This window comes from Saimiri boliviensis, chromosome 6, assembly GCF_048565385.1.
Source record: "Saimiri boliviensis isolate mSaiBol1 chromosome 6, mSaiBol1.pri, whole genome shotgun sequence".
NCBI lineage: Eukaryota > Metazoa > Chordata > Mammalia > Primates > Cebidae > Saimiri > Saimiri boliviensis.
In genome coordinates this window covers 113,794,581-113,811,520 of record NC_133454.1, presented here as the reverse complement: position 1 = coordinate 113,811,520, position 16,940 = coordinate 113,794,581, and the positions used below count along the sequence as shown (strand labels likewise).

The following is a 16,940-nucleotide window of genomic DNA, read 5'->3' as shown; positions in this document are numbered from 1 at the left end:
CTTTGCCTCTTTCTTAGAATGTTCATCTCTCTGCTTGCATTGCCGTCTGTTCCTGAATGTTGCCTACTTTGTCCACTAGAGTCCTTAGCATCTTTATCACAGTTGTTTCCATTCTTGGTCTGATAAGCCAATATCTCTGCCATATTTGAGTTTAGTTTTGATGCTTGCTCTTTCTCTTCAAGCTGTGTTTTCTGCCTTTTGGTATGCCCTGTAACTTTTTCTTCATAGTCAGACATGACGTACCCGGTAAAAGGAAAAGTGGAAAATAGGTCATTTTTGTTTTGTTTTGTTTTTGAGACAGTTTCAGTCTTGTTACCTAGGCTGGAGTGCAGTAGTGTAATTTGGGCTCACTGCAACCTCCGCCTCCTGGGTTCAATGGATTCTCCTGCCTCAGCCTCCCGAGTAGCTGGGATTACAGGCATGTGCCACCATGCCTGGCTAATTTTGTATTTTTCATAGAGGTGGGGTTTCTCCATGTTTGTCAGGCTGCTCTTGTACTCCTGACCCCAGGTGATCTGCCTGCCTCAGCCTCCCAAATTGCTGAGATTGCAGGTATGAGCCCCCATGCCTGGCTGTAAGTAGGTCTTTACTAAGGTAATGGTAAAGTGTTGGGGGAGGGGAAGCATTCTCTGGCCCTATGCTTGGGTCTCACTCTTTTCTGGTCTGTGCCTCATCCTTCTCAGTCTCCACCCCGTAGCTCCACCTGCCAACATTAGGTGGAAGAGGATGGCTACAGTGGGATAGAGCTGGGTATTTATTTTTCTTCCTCCAGGTAAGTTAGGCTCTGAAAAATCCCTAACGGTTTAAGCTCTGGTAATCTAGTTCCTCTTGAGGGCAGGCTTTGTTAGAAGAACGGGGCACCTTGGAGGATTTCGAAATGGTTACTTCCCCCTCACCTTTCCAGATGCATGAGGGGACTTTTCTGCAGCATTCACTATGGGAAGCTGGTAGAGCTCTTGGAAGTAAAGCTCAAAAAAGTGTGGGTACCTTCCCGTGACTGGGTTCCCTGGAGTGTTTAACTCTCAGACTTGTCCACACTGAGCCTGGAGTAATTCATCAATTACGCTTCAGGTTTTCCTTTCCTGGCACTGGCTCCTGCTGAGGTTTCAGCTCTAGTAGGTTGTGAGTCTCTACATTTGCCTGTTTGTCTCTCTGAATTTTAGGGCTAGCAGCTTTCCCTGTGACTTTGCTCTTCTAATAGATCTAAGAAGGATTGTTGATTTTTCAGTTTGTTCAGCTTTTTGCTTGTTAGGACACAGTGGCGACTTCCAAATTCCTTACATGCCGGTTCAGAAACCAGAAGTCTCACTTGTATTTTTACTGTAGCCTCCTAACTGGTTTCTGTCTTCTATCTATGCCCACAGCAGAGCAGCTCAAATATGCCTTTAAAATATAAATTAGATGATGTTACTTTCCTGCCCAAAAGCACCCAGTGGCTCCTCAGGTCACTCCGAGCAGAAGTCGAAGTACTGGGCCTGCCAGCCGCTACAACCTGCCCCATCTCCAGCACTCTGCTGGGAATTCCTTCTCCCCAGTGACAGGCTCTCCTCCAGCCACGCTGTCTGCCTTGCCGATCCTTGAAGCAGATACGCTGTCATCGCTGGGCCTTTGCATTTGCTTTTCCTTCTGCCTGTAAGATCTTCCACCAGGCTCCCGTGTAGTCCGGATTTTCCCTTCTCTCAGCTGTTGATTCAAATGTCGTCATGGCAGTAAGATTTTCCCCAACTCCCCCACAGATTCTAGTAACTCCTTCCCAATCACCCCATGGGCTTCTTCCCCTGATTTTTCTCCATAGTATTTATCACTCTCTGATTCACCGTATCGTTTACCTTAAAAAGAACTTACCTTTTTCCCCCACCAGAATGTAAGGCTCATGAGGACCAGGGTTTTTAATCTCTATTATCCCCTGTCGTAACCTCGGTGCATATGATAAGTCCCCAATAACAATTTCCTTCATGGATTATGATTGTACTTATCTAGATGAGTCAAGGGATGGTTGTGGCCACGGTTCAAACTCAGGTCTTCCTGACTCAGAGCCCATGTTCTGAATGACCATGCGACATGGCCACTCAATTCCGTGTTGAATATTGAATATCTGATGCGTTCTTCCAAATGGCTATTACCTACACCCTGACAGTTTTCTGTTTCTTGGCTCTCACTGGAGTTGATTTTTCTGAGTTAGAAAGAACTCTCTATGAGCTGCATCCTAATATTTCCTCAAGATAATTGCATTGCAAAATAGGCTGAAATAAGACTGCTCGCTGCATTACCTGCAAGGCTCTCTCCTCCATCTCGCTTCACTGCGGCCTGTCTGCTAGCTAAGGTCAGAACTGCACTGCTTCTGGCCAAACATAATCTCAGGTTAAGCAGTGAATATCATGTGAGCTTAAAGAAAAATTATAAAAACCCAAACTGACTGATGAGATTCCTCAAGTTTGCATATTTTACAGCCTTCAAAGTGCCTTTAAGTGCATAATCTATTTTGATGCTTATAATGACCGGCTGGGCAGGTCACTGCTTATCTTGTTGCTTGGATGAAGGAAGGGAGGTTGATCGGGTACTGTGGCTCACGCCTGTAATGCCAGCACTTTGGGAGTCCGAGGCAGATGAATCACCTGAGGTCAGGAGTTCGAGACCAGCCTAATCAACAAGGAGAAACCCTGTCTCTACAAAAACACGTAATTAGCTGGGTGTGATGGCACATGCCTGTAATCCCAGCTACTCGGGAGGTTGAGGCAGGAGAATCGCTTGAACCCGGGAGGCGGAGATTGTGGTGAGCCGAGATCGCGCCATTGCACTCCAGCCTGGGCAACAAGAGCAAAACTCTGTCTCAAAAAAAGAAAAGAAAAGAAAAGAAAGGAAGGTCACAGTTAGTGGCAGTGCTGGAACTAGAAGACCTCAGGTCTTCTGACCCAAGAAGCCCAATTCCTCTTCAAACTCAGTGGCCTCCAGTTGGTTTCTGTACTGTTTATCACCAGCTATAGTTCACAGTTCTGATAACTTTTATTCATACATAGCATCTGGAATCCTGATGGTTAAAATGCATTGTGTAGCCGGGCGCGGTGGCTCAAGCCTGTAATACCAGCACTTTGGGAGGCCGAGGCGGGTGGATCACGAGGTCAAGAGATCGAGACCATCCTGGTCAACGTGGTGAAACCCCGTCTCTACTAAAAATACAAAAAATTAGCTGGGCATGGTGGCACGTGCCTGTAATCCCAGCTACTCAGGAGGCTGAGGCAGGAGAATTGCCTGAACCCAGGAGGCGGAGGTTGTGGTGAGCCGAGATCGCGCCATTGCACTCCAGCTTGGGTAACAAGAGCGAAACTCCGTCTCAAAAAAAAAAAAAAAAAAAAAAAAAAAAAGCATTGTGTAAGTGGGGACAGACTAGGTGTGTTTGGACTCGTGTAGTTTTTGGCGGCCCGACATCCTTGCTACCTTCTTTTGGTCACAACCCCAGCATCAGTTTTGGACAATTACTTCCACCCTATTGATTGCAGTCTTAGTTGGGCTGTTAGTCAACATGGTGAAGGAGAGGGTGTTTTACTCAAGCCAACCCAATCGATTCAAGGAGCTGGGATTTGAATTCAAATGGTAGAGGGATACAAGAAGGTGGTGTAAGAAACAGTTTCCTACCAAGAATGTTGATTGGCTCCTATTCCGGGATGTCTCTGGAATAGGAGTCAAGTGTTACCAGCTCTTCTAGCCTCATTCTCAGCCGTCCCTGAATTCTGTGAGTTGGCCCTTCTCCCAGTACATCCTCTTGCTTAAGTTAGTGAAGATTTGCTTCTGTTGCTTGCAACCAAAGAGTCCTGCCTGGAGTAGGGAAGCATTATGGGAAGCCTGGCCTCCTTCAACAAGACTGGACCCTCTTCTGTGAAGGTCAGCTGGGCTCATGAGTGTGCTGTGGTGTTCTCTGTGGTCAGTGGGTCAGTGTGTCACCTTGTTGGCTTCTTGCCTGGGACCTCATGGCCTGTCATGGATGTGGGACCTGGCAAGGCCCCTCAGCAAATCAGAGGAAGGTTCAGGTTGAGGAAGATATGAGTAGAATGGGCTTTCAACGTGCTCCTCAAGGACTTGAGGAAGGAGAACAAGGAGGCTCAGGTGTCTTAATGGAGCTGTAGGGGGTTCCCAGGTGGGAAGAACGAGACTCAGATTTGGAAAACAGCTTTCTGCTTTTCTCGGAAAGACAAGGCTTCCATGTTGTTTCAGGCCGCCCAATTCTCGTATTTTAGATAAACGGTAAGGCCATTTGACGATGATGAGGGCATAGGGAATGGCAGGGGTAGATGAAAGGGCAAGTCATTGCTGCCCCAACCCCCAACACACAGAGAACACAGACTTTCTCTTGGGTGCCTCTTGCCCGCTTTTGCTTTTTCACTCTGTGGCCTTGCCTGCTGGTTTCAGTGCCAACCACACACCTTCCCTGCTATAGACAAAATTTGTTGAGTTTCCCTTTGCTGGCTCTCATGGGCCAGGGTTACAGCACTGAACTCGCCCCTCCAGGCACTCGATATCTGTCAAGAAATTAGTGTGCTCTGAGAGCCCATCCTGTGCTAGGCATGGCGGCAAGCCCTTTCCCATTGAGTGGATGAACCCATTTAATTGGCACAGTAACTTTGTGAGGTAGTAATAGCATCCCTGTTTGCAGATGAGGAAATCGAGCCACGGAGAGGTTAAATAATATATCTAAGCTAGATCAGATAGCTGAAAGGTGGCAGAGCCAGGTCTCGGGCCAGACTTGACAAATTCCGAAGCTCTTCAGGAGTCCTGAGATTTAATCCTAACTTTATTACTTGCTAGCTCTGTGACTATCTCTGCAAATAAACCTCTTAAGACTGGGTTCACTTATTGGGAAAAATAATGGCAGAGATTGGAGGTGAAGATTGGTACCACATTCTTTGCCAACCTAGCTAATTGATCAATGTCTGTCGGGAAGGCTGTGCAGATAAGGATTCAAAAGCTATGCTGAGTTCAGTAGGAAAGAGCTCTGTGATCACTTAGTGATGTCTGCATGGGCCCAGAAGAGAGGATAGGCGGCATTTAGGTCACATGTTAGCCATCCTGCGATCATGAAGTATTTCAAGCTGTTAAATGTCGTGATTCTTTGATTTAAACATCCTGACCTTTTAATAATACATAAGCCCATCCTGACTGTATTTTTTTCTGTCCTCTTTTTATTTTCCCTCTGGTTAGGTCTTCTTAGTTTTCACTCCTATCCAAAATCCATCATCATGGATGAATTAATCCAATTGCTAAAGGATCTCCTTCTCTTAGCCAAGGCAGCATAAGTATATCCGTTATCTACTGCTATGTAACCAACCATGCCGGAACTTAATAGCTTAAAACAAAAATGATTGATTTCTCATGGCTGACTGGGGAGCTCTGCTCCACATGCTGTTTGCCTGGGGTCTCTCATGAGCCTACATTCAGTTGAGAACTTGACTGGGAATCTTGGTTCTCCACCGAGTGGCCTTTCTCACCTGTGGTGTCTGTAGTGTGTCTCCGTGTGGCCTCTCTCTCTCCGTCAGGAGTCCGTACTTTTTTTTTTTTTTTTTTTTTTTTTTTTTTTTTTTTTTTTTGAGATGGAGTCTCACTCTCTTGCCCAGACTGGAGTGCAGTAGTGTAATTTTGGCTCACTGCAACCTCCAACTCCTGGGTTCAAGCGATTCTCCTGCCTCAGCCTCCAATGTAGCTGGGATTACAGGTGCCTGCCACCATGCTCAGCTAATTTTTGTACTTTTAGTAGAGACAGGGTTTCACCATGTTGGTCAAGGCTGGTCTCGAACGCCTCACGTGATCTACCTGCCTCAGCCTCCCAAAGTGCTGGGATTACAGGCGTGAGCCACCGTGCCCGACCGATGGGCTCGACTTTCTATCCACATGGCACTGGGTTACAGGAAGGAGCATGCAAGAGGATGTACGAACAATAAGTCTTGGTCTATATCACACTTGCTACTGTCCAGGACTCTGGATAACTCTAGAGTCAGGATAGGAAGCTATTCCACAAGGGCTTGACACCAGGAGTCATGGTTCATTCGGGGATGCCAATGTAGTAATCTATCATCACAAGCAATTTCGAATATTCTCAGGGATTCCTACCACACATGGAAGTATCATGAAACACTTATCGATGTGTGAGTTGCTGAGTTATAAGAGGTGTATTAGTTGCTGAGTTATAAGAGGTATAAGACAGGATGCCTGTTTTTGTGGCATTTCCAGTTCAGTAGATAATACAGAACGTACTCTAAAAGAATAAAGCAACACAAGTTAGTGGGAGAAGCTTTCAAAACACAAATATGTATTTCTGCAAATTTCACTGTGGATCAATTGTTTGGAATATTTTTACATAAACAAAATGGTTGGCCCAAATACCCTGCGGCTGGGCCACAAATTTAACTCATACTACGGATACACCATGGTAGCGTTTCCCAAACATCACACGTTAATGCACTGAGTTCGCGATGGTTTTTGCCATCAACATGTACAATGAAACTTTTACTTACTTAATATTCTCCTTTGATTCAACTTATTTTTAACACTTAAATAATTTTCTTTTAAAATAATGTTTTGTTATCATTGCTATAAAAACAAAACCAGCATTATTTGCCATAAATGTGAGATAGCCATATGAGTAAATTCAGCTAAAATGGAAAATAGTGATAACATGAAATCCTGGTAAGGACGTAGAGAAACTGGATCTCTCATATGCTGCTGCTAGGAATGTAAAGTGATAGTGCCATTTGGGAAAATGGTTTCGCAGCTTCTTTTCAAAACTAAAGATAGACTTATCATACAACACACCAATTACACTCTTGGGCATTTATTCCAGAAAAAAGAGGACATTTTCTTGTAGGAACTTATACATGAATATGCATAGCAGCATTCAGAATAACCAGAAAACTGGAAATTAACCCAAATGTCCTTCAGTATGTGAATGGTTAACTGTGGTACATCTATACGGTGGAGTACTACTCAGCAATAAAAAGGAATGAACTCTTAATACATGCCGCAACGTGGAAGAACCTGAAGGAAATTAAGCACAGTGAGAAAAAGCCAGTTTCAAAGGGCTACAGACTATATGATGCCATTGATCTATTTTTGAGAGGATAAAACTTTAGAAGAGGAGAGCAGAGTTTAGGGATGAGGGAGAGAGGATGGATGTGATTATGAAAGGGTAGCACAAAGGAGTGTTGAAGTGATGGCATCGTTGAGTATCTCCAGTTCAGCGGTGGTTGTGAAAGTCTGCATATATTGATAAAAATCACATAGAACTACACATACACACACAAATGAGTGCATGTAAAACTCATAAAATCCAAGTGAGTTCTTTTTTTTCTTTTTTTTTTTTTTGAGATGGAGTCTCACTTTGTTGCCCAGGCCGGAGTGCAGTGGCGTGATCTCAGCTCACTGCAACCTCTGCCTCCCAGGTTCAAGCAATTCTCCTGCCTCAACCTCCTGAGTAGCTGAGACTAGGCATATGTCATAATACCCGGCTAATATTTGCATTTTTAGTAGGGATGGGGTTTCACCGTGTTGACTGGGCTGGTCTTGAACTCCTGACCCCAGGTGATCCGCCTGCCCCTGCCTCCCAAAGTGCTGGGATTACAGGCATGAGCCACCACACCCGGCCAAATCCAAGTAAGGTCTACGGATTGTACCAGTACCAATCTCTTTGTTTTGATAGAATACAACTGTTGTAAGATGTTAACATCGGAGGAGATTGGAAGTAGGGTGCACAGAACTTCCTTGCACATTTCCTTGCAACTCTTGTAAATCTAAAATTATTATTATTATTATTATTATTTTGAGACGGAGTTTCACTCTTGTTACCCAGGCTGGAGTGCAATGGCGCGATCTCGGCTCACCGCAACCTCCGCCTCCTGGGTTCAGGCAATTCTCCTGCCTCAGCCTTCTGAGTAGCTGGGACTACAGGCACGCGCCGCCATGCCCAGCTAATTTTTGTAGTTTTAGTAGAGACGGGGTTTCACCTTGTTGACCAAGATGGTCTCAATCTCTTGACCTCGTGATCCACCCGCCTCGGCCTCCCAAAGTGCTGGGATTATAGGCGTGAGCCACCGCGCCCGGCCCTAAAATTATTTTTTAACTTAAAAAAATTAAAACAATTTTTAAATGTCAGGTCAGCATACATCTTTTCTTTTCTTTTCTTTTTTTTTTTTTTTTGAGACAGAGTTTCACTCTTGTTGGCTGGAGTGCAATGGCATGATCTCGGCTCATCGCAACCTCCCTGCCTGGGTTCAAGTGACTCTCCTGCCTCAGCCTCCCAAGTAACTGTGATGACAGGCATGTGCCACACTCCTAGCTGATTTTGTATTTTTAGTAGCGATGGGGTTTCTCCATGTTGGTCAGGCTGGTCTTGAACTCCCGACCTCAGGTGATCTGCCCGCCTTGGATTCCCAAAGTGCTGGGATTACAGGCGTGAGCCATCGCACCTGGCCAAAAAATGTCAGCGTACTTCTTAAATTACCTAAAATCTCTTTGGTTATCACCAGTGTGGTATGAACCACGCAGTGGAAGATTGATGTATGGCTGTAATAGAACTAATCTAGGTTTAAGGAGTGAGAGCAGGGCACAACAGTGTACTGGGAAGGGTAATAACAGTAAACACTTACGCAGTGCTTACTGTGTGCCGGGCACTGTTCCAAATCTTTTCCAGACACTCATTCATTTAATCCTTATAACGACTCTGTGTGGGAGGTGTTGAGTTCTATGGAAAACAGATATTTAGGCAGAGATTTACATGCAGGCAGTGGGGATATTCTCAGGAACGAAACCTGTGAAGGGCGAAGGACACCAGATTAAGCAGAGGGAGCTGAACTGTTAAGCAGTTACGGCAGAGATCTCATGTGTAAAGATCTTCAGACTTTGTGCACAGTTCCATAGATTCATCCACCTATCTCTTTCCCAGATCATCCTGTCCCTAATTTTCCAACGTTTCTCTTTCCAGACCCTTGACCCACAAATCAAGCCAATAATTCCTGCTCATAATTCTGGATATATTCTGACCTCAGGCCACTTTTCTTTGCCCACAAAGTAGATGACCCAAGTCTTTTTCCACCATGGATGCCACAGAGCCTCTTGCACCACAGTTTACACCTGCTGCAGAGCCCTTTCTTGCCCTGGGCCCCATTAAAAGACAACTTTCCCTGTCACTAAGTAAATGGGTTGGAATGATATTCTCAAGTGTGACACATGCAGTCTCCAGAACCCGAAGAGGTCTATGACATTGTGGAAGACAGTCTCTAAGATGATCCCCAGTGATCTCTGCTTGTTGACATTCACTCCCTCGGTGTTCTCCCTTCGAGTGACTAGACTTGGTGGCTCCTTTTTTTTTCTTTTTTGTTTTTGAGGAGTCTTGCTCTGTCACCAGGCTGGAGTGTAGTGGAGGGATCTCTGCTTACTGCAACCTCTACCTCCCGGGTTCAAGTGATTCTCCTGCCTCAGCCTCCTGAGTAGCTGGGACTACAGGCGTGCACCAACATGCTCAGCTAATTTTTGTAGTTTAGTGGAGACGGGATTTCACCACAATGGCCAGGATGGTCTCAATCTCTTGACCTCGTGATCCGCCTGCCTCAGCCTCCCAAAGTGCTGGGATTACAGGCGTGAGCCACCGCGCCCAGCAGTAGCTCCTTTTTAATGAATAGAAAATGGCAGATACGATGAAATGGCGCTTCCGACATTAGGATTCAAAAAGACTATGGCTTCCATTTTGGATCTCTCTGTCTGTCTGTCTGTCTCTCATCACTAGCTGCTATGCTGCCAGGACACTCAGAACACATGGTGACTTACCAAGGTCTATCAGCAACTGCAGGAAGGAGCTTGGAAGCTCTAAGATCTAAGGCCTGCGGCAGCCATGAGAGTGAGCTTAGAAGCAGATGCTCTCAACCGATACCTTGACTGCAGCCTCATGAGAGTCTCAGGCTCCCATTCTTTCCGATCAGGTCCCTGACCTTGGCATAGAAGATCTGCTGCACTTGAGAATTCAATCTTCTTTGGAGTCTCGTCCCTTTTATAATTTGAGTTCTGGGCCTGATCCTTAGTTTTCTCTACCCTTGAGTACAGGAGATGAGTCTCTCTATAAAGATATCCCCAAGCACGTGTACTTTGCCTTATATTGGTAATTAATCATTCTGGGTCTTTCACTGTCTTTCTCCAATGAATCTAAGCACCCACCACCCCCAGCAACGGCCATCTCATTCTGCAGTCTTTACAAATGCTATTTATCCAGAACCTCTCAAGTGCTTGATGTGCTGCAGCCTCTGGAATATTAACAGCTACCTGTGTCCCCTGCCAGCTCATCACCAGCGAAAGTGTTAGCAATTGCACCCTAACTGTGTGCCGGGGGCCCCCAGGATTTTATCTACTGTTCATAATGGGGTCCTCAGAACCAGTTAGCCAGCTAGCGACACAGCTCCCAAATCCCATTTTTGAGATGGCTGTCTTAGGCCAACTAACTGCTGTTGCAGGTCAGGTTTCCTGGGAAACAGACTCGGAGGCAGAGATTTGCATGTAGGCAGTTTATTGAGTTTTAGGAACAACACCTGTGAGAAGGAAAGGAGACTGGATTGGGTGGAATGAGAAGTCAGGCTCTGATGCAGTCACACTGGAGGCTTCGGGAGATTCTATGGGGAGATCAGAAACTGGGCTGGCCCTTTGGAGTTGTCCAATCAAGGTGAGGAGGCCAGGCCTTCGTACACCCCACTGAGTCGTCTTTGGATGCAGGCTGCCCCAGCGAGGAGACCTCATCTTGGGTAATACAACTTCCTTCGGTTGAGGGCAATTCCTCTGAGAGACTCAGCTGTGAGCAGTCCGCAGCTAACACTCCTTGCAGCCAGGGAATTAAGTAACCAGGTCCCGAAGGAGAGGCTGGGAGGCATAACAACGTATCTACTCCAGTGGATACTGTTACTCTACCCCTTTAAGACATAAGTTAAACTGAGACAGAGTAGGTAAGTAATTTCCCCGCCAGGAAGTAACAGAGCCAAAGCCCATGCTCTGATGCCTCTCGAGGAGGAGGAAAAGGAAGATCCTTCCTCCATTCCTGGGATCATGGCCAAGTCAAGAAACAAGTTAGACAGATTAAGTCTGCTTTTTATATTCTAAGGTCTCCATATTGGTGCCCTTTTCTCTCTTCTTAGAGTTTTCTTCCCAGACCTTAACCTCAAAGGCATGGGGGGGAGCATTTCAGGCTTGGGAGTGGAGATGATGTTGTCTAGGTGGGAGAAGGCGTGACTGGTGTGGAGGCGATGACTAGACTGCCAACAAAATGTTTTGAAAGACAAGTCGAGGCTGGGCGCGGTGGCTCACGTCTATAGTCCCAGTGCTTTGGGAGGCCGAGGCAGGCGGATTACAAGGTCAGGAGTTCAAGACCAGCCTGGGCAACATGGTGAAACCCCCGTCTCTACTAAAAATACAAAAAAATTAGCTGGGTGTGGTGGCAGGCCCCTGTGATCCCAGCTACTGAAGAGGCTGAGGCAGGAGAATCACTTGAACCCAAGAAGCGGAGGTTGTGGTGAGCCGAGACTGTGTCACTGCACCCCAGCCTGGGCAACAAAGCAAGACTCGTCTCAAAAAAAGAAAAAGGCAAGTCAAGGGAGGTAAAGTGAGATCGGGAGGCTAAGGTTTAACTCTGGGGGTTCTGAATAGTCAAGCTAAGGAATCTGAACACTGCTCAGCGCACGGTGATGAGGGAGTGGAGGGTGCTGAGTAGAAGGAGGCGGGTGAGAATGATGTCGACAGCATTGCTGGAGGAAGACTTCCTGGGTCCTGGAGCCGTGGATGGCAGAGACTGGAGGCTGGGAAGTCGGTTAGGAGGCTGTCGTGACAGTCCGAAAGGGGAGAGGGGAGAGGAAGCAGAGACGGTGAGAAGAGCAAAGAGAGAATGCTGGGCTAGGCATGCGGAGGGAAGAATGTCAGGAATCCAAGCACCTTAAAGGCGATCATCTTAGGAGATACCAACAGGACTTCAAGTGTGCCCCACAAAGGATCCCGCAGCAAAGCTCCGTAGAGACAAAAGCATTCAAGGGCTTACTATGGAAAAGGCAGCAGACATTGCTTTCCCCCTATGGAAGTGTAAGCACCCGCGTGACAACTAATACCTGAGTACAGTAGGGCACATGGGCACGTGGGTATTTGTCAATCGTGGTAAGGATTTTATTTAAGAACACCAATATGGGAATGCTGTGTGCCAGGCACTGTTCTCTATGCGAAGATCAACTCTGCCAATCATTTATTGTCATGCAACTCTGTTAGGTAGGTGCTATGGGGAAGCTGAGGTTCAGAGAGGTTAAGTAATTTGCCCAAGCTTACCCAGTATTTTAGTCAGCTTAAACTGTTATAACAAAATACCATGCACGCGTATGTTTATTGCAGCACTGATCACAATAGCAAAGACTTGGAACCAACTCAAATATTCATCAGTGATAGACTGGATAAAGAAAAGGTGGCACATATACACTGTGGAATACTATGCAGCCATAAAAAAGGATGAGTTCATGTCCTTTGCAGGGATGTGGATGAAGATGGAAACCATCATTCTCAGCAAACTAACACAGGAACAGAAAACCAAACACCGCATGTTCTCACTCATAAGTGGGAGATGAACAATGAGAATACATGGACACAGGGAGGGGAACATCACACACGAGGGCCTGTCAGGGGGTGAGGGGCTAGGGTAGGAATAGCAGGGGGTGGGGGATTGAGGAGGGATAGCATTAGGAGAAATACCTAATGTAGATGATGGGGTGATGGATGCAGCAAACCACCATGGCACGTGTATACCTATGTAACAAACCTGCACGTTCTGCATATGTACCCCTGAACTTATAGTATAATAAATAAATTTTAAAAAACACAAAATACTGTGAGGTGGGTGGCATATAAACAGACGTTGATTTCTCCCAGTTCTGGGGTCCGGAAGTCTGAGATCAGGCTGCTGGCATGGGCAAGGGCTGGTAGGGGCCTCTTCTGGGCCGCAGATTGCCCACTTCTCCTTGTATCCTTTCATGGTGGAAATCCAGCAAGGGAACTTTCTGGGTTGCTTTCATAAGGTCATCCATCCAATCACGAGGGCTCCACCCTCCTGACCTAATTATCACCCACAGGCTCCACCTCTTAACACCATCACCTTGAGGGCTAAGATTTCAGCCTAGGAATTTTTTGGGGATGCACACATTCATTCCATAACATCCAGTAAGTGGAAGAAGCAGGATTCAAACCCGGACGGTGTCTCCATATTTCACACTGCTAACCACGGTGCTCTGCCTCAGGACACTCCGTGATGCACTGTGATAAAAATGAAAGGGGGAGCCAGTGTAGCGACTCGTGACTGTAATCTCTGCAGTTTGGCAGGGCCAGATGGGAGGATCATTTGGGTTCCAGAAGTTCGAGACCAGCCTAGGCAACATAGTGAGATCCCATCTCTACAAAAATTTAAAAATAAAAAAAATGAGCTGGGCATGGTGGCCTGTGCCTGTGGTCCCAGCTACTTTGGAAGGCCAAGGTGGGAGGATCACTTGAGCCTGGGAGGTGGAGGCTACAGTGAGCAGTGATCGTGCCGCTGCACTCCAACTTGGGTGACAGAGTGACCCCCCCCCAAAAAAAAGTGGGAAAAAAGATAATAACTGCCAATTTACTGGTAAGTCCAGTTGGACTTTAAAAATTGTCAAGATTTCTAATTTTTTTTTTGAGCCTATTGCTTCCACACTTTTACTTGTGACTTCATTTTACTTTCTCCCTCACATTTTTGATTGATACTTACCTTTTGGGAAGCCACGCCCATCACTCTGTCTCAGGCTTGATCATGAGTCGGAACAGCCTGAAATAACCCGCAGTGACCAACTGTGTCTCATCTTTAGCATTAGGGGGTTATCACTTATTCTTTCCTTAAGTGCTTCCTTCTTCATATGGAAAACAACTACAGAACACCTGCCCTGTCCTGGCACTGGGCTGAAGATCAGAAATACAGAGAAGAATAAGGCTGGGCCCCTGCAGTTGAGGGGTTTGTAGTCTGAGGGACTCTGGTCACCCCGGGTCCGCGACCCAGAATTCTAAAAGCAATTGGCAATCAGGGAGGCAGAGGAACATTGGATGGCTGTTGGAAGCAGTTGGGAGTGGGAGGAGAGTTGACGGGACGGGTATGAGGAGGGGACTGGGTAGTTATGTTGTGAGGGGAAAGGTGAAATCTTGTCTTGACACACTTCTCAACCGGACCCTCAAATGCTTATCAAATGCTTATTTTCTCGAAATCTTGGAAGAAGCTCGGGCGGCGGGGGGGTGGGGGGGGAGGGCTATTTTATCGACATTTTGATATTCCATGAAAGAGTTAGATGGCTTGCTCAATGTGTGTAGAATCCTCGGTCCTCCAATTTCATCAACTACATTTCTATCTTTTTTTTTTTTTTTTTTTTGGAGACGGAGTTTCTCTCTTGTTACCCAGGCTGGAGTGCAATGGCGCGATCTCGGCTCACCGCAACCTCCGCCTCCTGGGTTCAGGCAATTCTCCTGCCTCAGCCTCCTGAGTAGCTGGGATTACAGGCACGCACCACCATGTCCAGCTAATTTTTTGTATGTTTAGTAGAGACGGGGTTTCACCATGTTGACCAGGATGGTCTCGATCTCTTAACCTCGTGATCCACCCGCCTCGGCCTCCCAAAGTGCTGGGATTACAGGCTTGAGCCACCGCGCCCGGCTACATTTCTATCTTTAAAACATGCTTCATAGAGAAAAGAGTTTCTACAACATATATCTAAGTACAAAACATACATAATAAAATGAACATTTATAAACTGCCCAACTGAATAACATTTCCAATTCTGTTGGCTGCCTGTGAACTCCTGCCTAATCCGGCCCCCTGCCTACCTCCCAGAAGTCACTGCTATCCTGAATTTTGTGTTTATCACTTCCCTGCTTTTTAGGATAGTTTTATCACACATATGTGAACCTAAACAATAGAGTATTTAGTTTGGCTTACTTTTTTAGATTTATGAAAATGGTTTCCTTCATATAGAGTCGGCTGTGACTTGCTTTTTGCATTTCACATTGTATTTCTAATATTCTTCCAAATTGCTCGGTGTAGCTGTACTTCATTTTCACAGCTGTTTACTAATTCATTCAATAAACATCGATTGGGCCCCCGTAGTATTCTATTAAGTAAATATATCACAATTTATTTATTTAGTGTCCTATCGATGAATGTTTAGGTTGTGTGCACACCTGTGTGTGTATGTGTGTGTGTGTGTGTGTGTGTTTGCCTTTATCAGTAATGCTACTGGGAACATTCTTGTACATGGATCCTGAAACATATGTGCAAGATTTTCTCAAGAGTACTGGTTTTCCAACTGGGATTCATGGTCTTTACTGGGTCATAAAATCAGTTTGATAGATTCAGTCAAGGCTTTAAAAAAAGAAAGAAAGAAACAGAGCAGAAACTGAATTCCTTTCTAAGTATTGCTCCATGAAACTTTTGTTTCAGTTATGTTTTTGTATCCTGGGTTGTGATGTGAAGGGACTTTCTTTTTTTCTTTTCTTTCTTTTTTTTTTCTGAGACCAAGTCTTGCTCTGTCACCCAGAGCTGAAGTGCAATGGCGCAATCTCAGCTCTGCCTCCTGGGTTCAAGCCACTCTCCTGCCTCAGCCTCTTAAGTAGCTGGGATTACAGACTCATGCCACCACGCCTGGCTAATGAGATTTTCTTACTACAGTTCATAGAAAAGTTTGAAAGCCCTTGCTCTAGGGTGGTGCTTCTTAAACTCTCTATGCTGAGTTTTGAAATGTTTTCCAATCTGTCACAGACTGATACTTTTGTAAAATACAATAAAAATTAACTACCTGGAAAGTGAAATTTTAAGAATTCAAAGACATACAAAATATAAACACGAATTTTTAATTATTATATTCAATACACATAAATTATCATCCAACAAGTACAGTGTGGCGGTTTTTCACAACAGACAGCATATGGAAGCAACCTGAGCGTCCACTGATGGATAAATGGATAAAGAAAGTGTGGTCAAAACATGCAATAGAATATTACTAACCCTTGGAAAGGAAGTCAATTCTGACACACGCTACAGTGTGGATGAACCTTGAGGACATGATGCCAAGTGAAATCACCCAGTCACAAAGGGACAAATACTAAATGATTTCACTTATATGAATACTTAGAGTAGTCAAAATCAGAGAGACAGAAAGTAGAATGGTGGCTGATATGGATTGGGGGAAGGGGAAGTTGTTGGTATGTGTGTTAGCCCATTCTCATGCTACTAATAATGACACACCCGAGAGTGGGAGATTTACAAAGGAAAAGAGGATTAACTGACTCACAGTTGAGCATGGCTGGGGAGGCCTCAGGAAACTTACAGTCATGGTGAAGGAGAAGCAAACACATCCTTCTTCCCATGGCAGCAGCAAGGAGAAGTTCCCAGTGATGTGGGGGAAAGCCCCTTATAAAACCATCAGATCTCGTGAGAACTCACTATTTTGAGAACAGCATGGAGATAACTGCCCCCATGACTCAATTACCTCCCACTGGGTCCCTCCCACAACATGTGGGGATTACGGGAATTACAGTTCAAGATGAGATTTGGGTGGGGACACAGCCAAACCATATTAGTATGTAATTTCAGTTTGGGAAGATAAATGAAGTTCTAGAGATGTATGGTGGTGATGATTTGTGTCAATATGACTGTACTTAATGCCACCAAACTGTATGCTTAAAATGGTTAAAATGGTCAATTTTATGTTATGGATATTTCACTATGATTTTTGAAATGTCTAAACAAATAGAATATGTCAAGTTGCTATAAACTTTTTTACATGCTTACTCTAAACTTCTGTATTTCTTTTTTTTTTTTTTTTTTTTTTTTTGAGACGGAGTTTCGCTCTTGCTGCCCAGGCTGGAGTGCAATGGCGTGATCTCGGCTC

General features: G+C 45.4%; 1 long non-coding RNA gene across 1 annotated transcript; it reads right to left on the bottom strand.

Annotated features, from left to right (window-relative positions):
- Positions 1–10,520: 10,520 nt before the first annotated feature.
- Positions 10,521–16,409, bottom strand: LOC104650598 (uncharacterized). Its single transcript, XR_744190.3, has 3 exons — positions 16,341–16,409; positions 13,730–13,834; positions 10,521–11,273 (listed from the first exon to the last, which is right to left on the bottom strand). It is a non-coding gene; the product is annotated as an uncharacterized LOC104650598 (long non-coding RNA).
- Between the last annotated feature and the right edge of the window lie 531 nt (positions 16,410–16,940).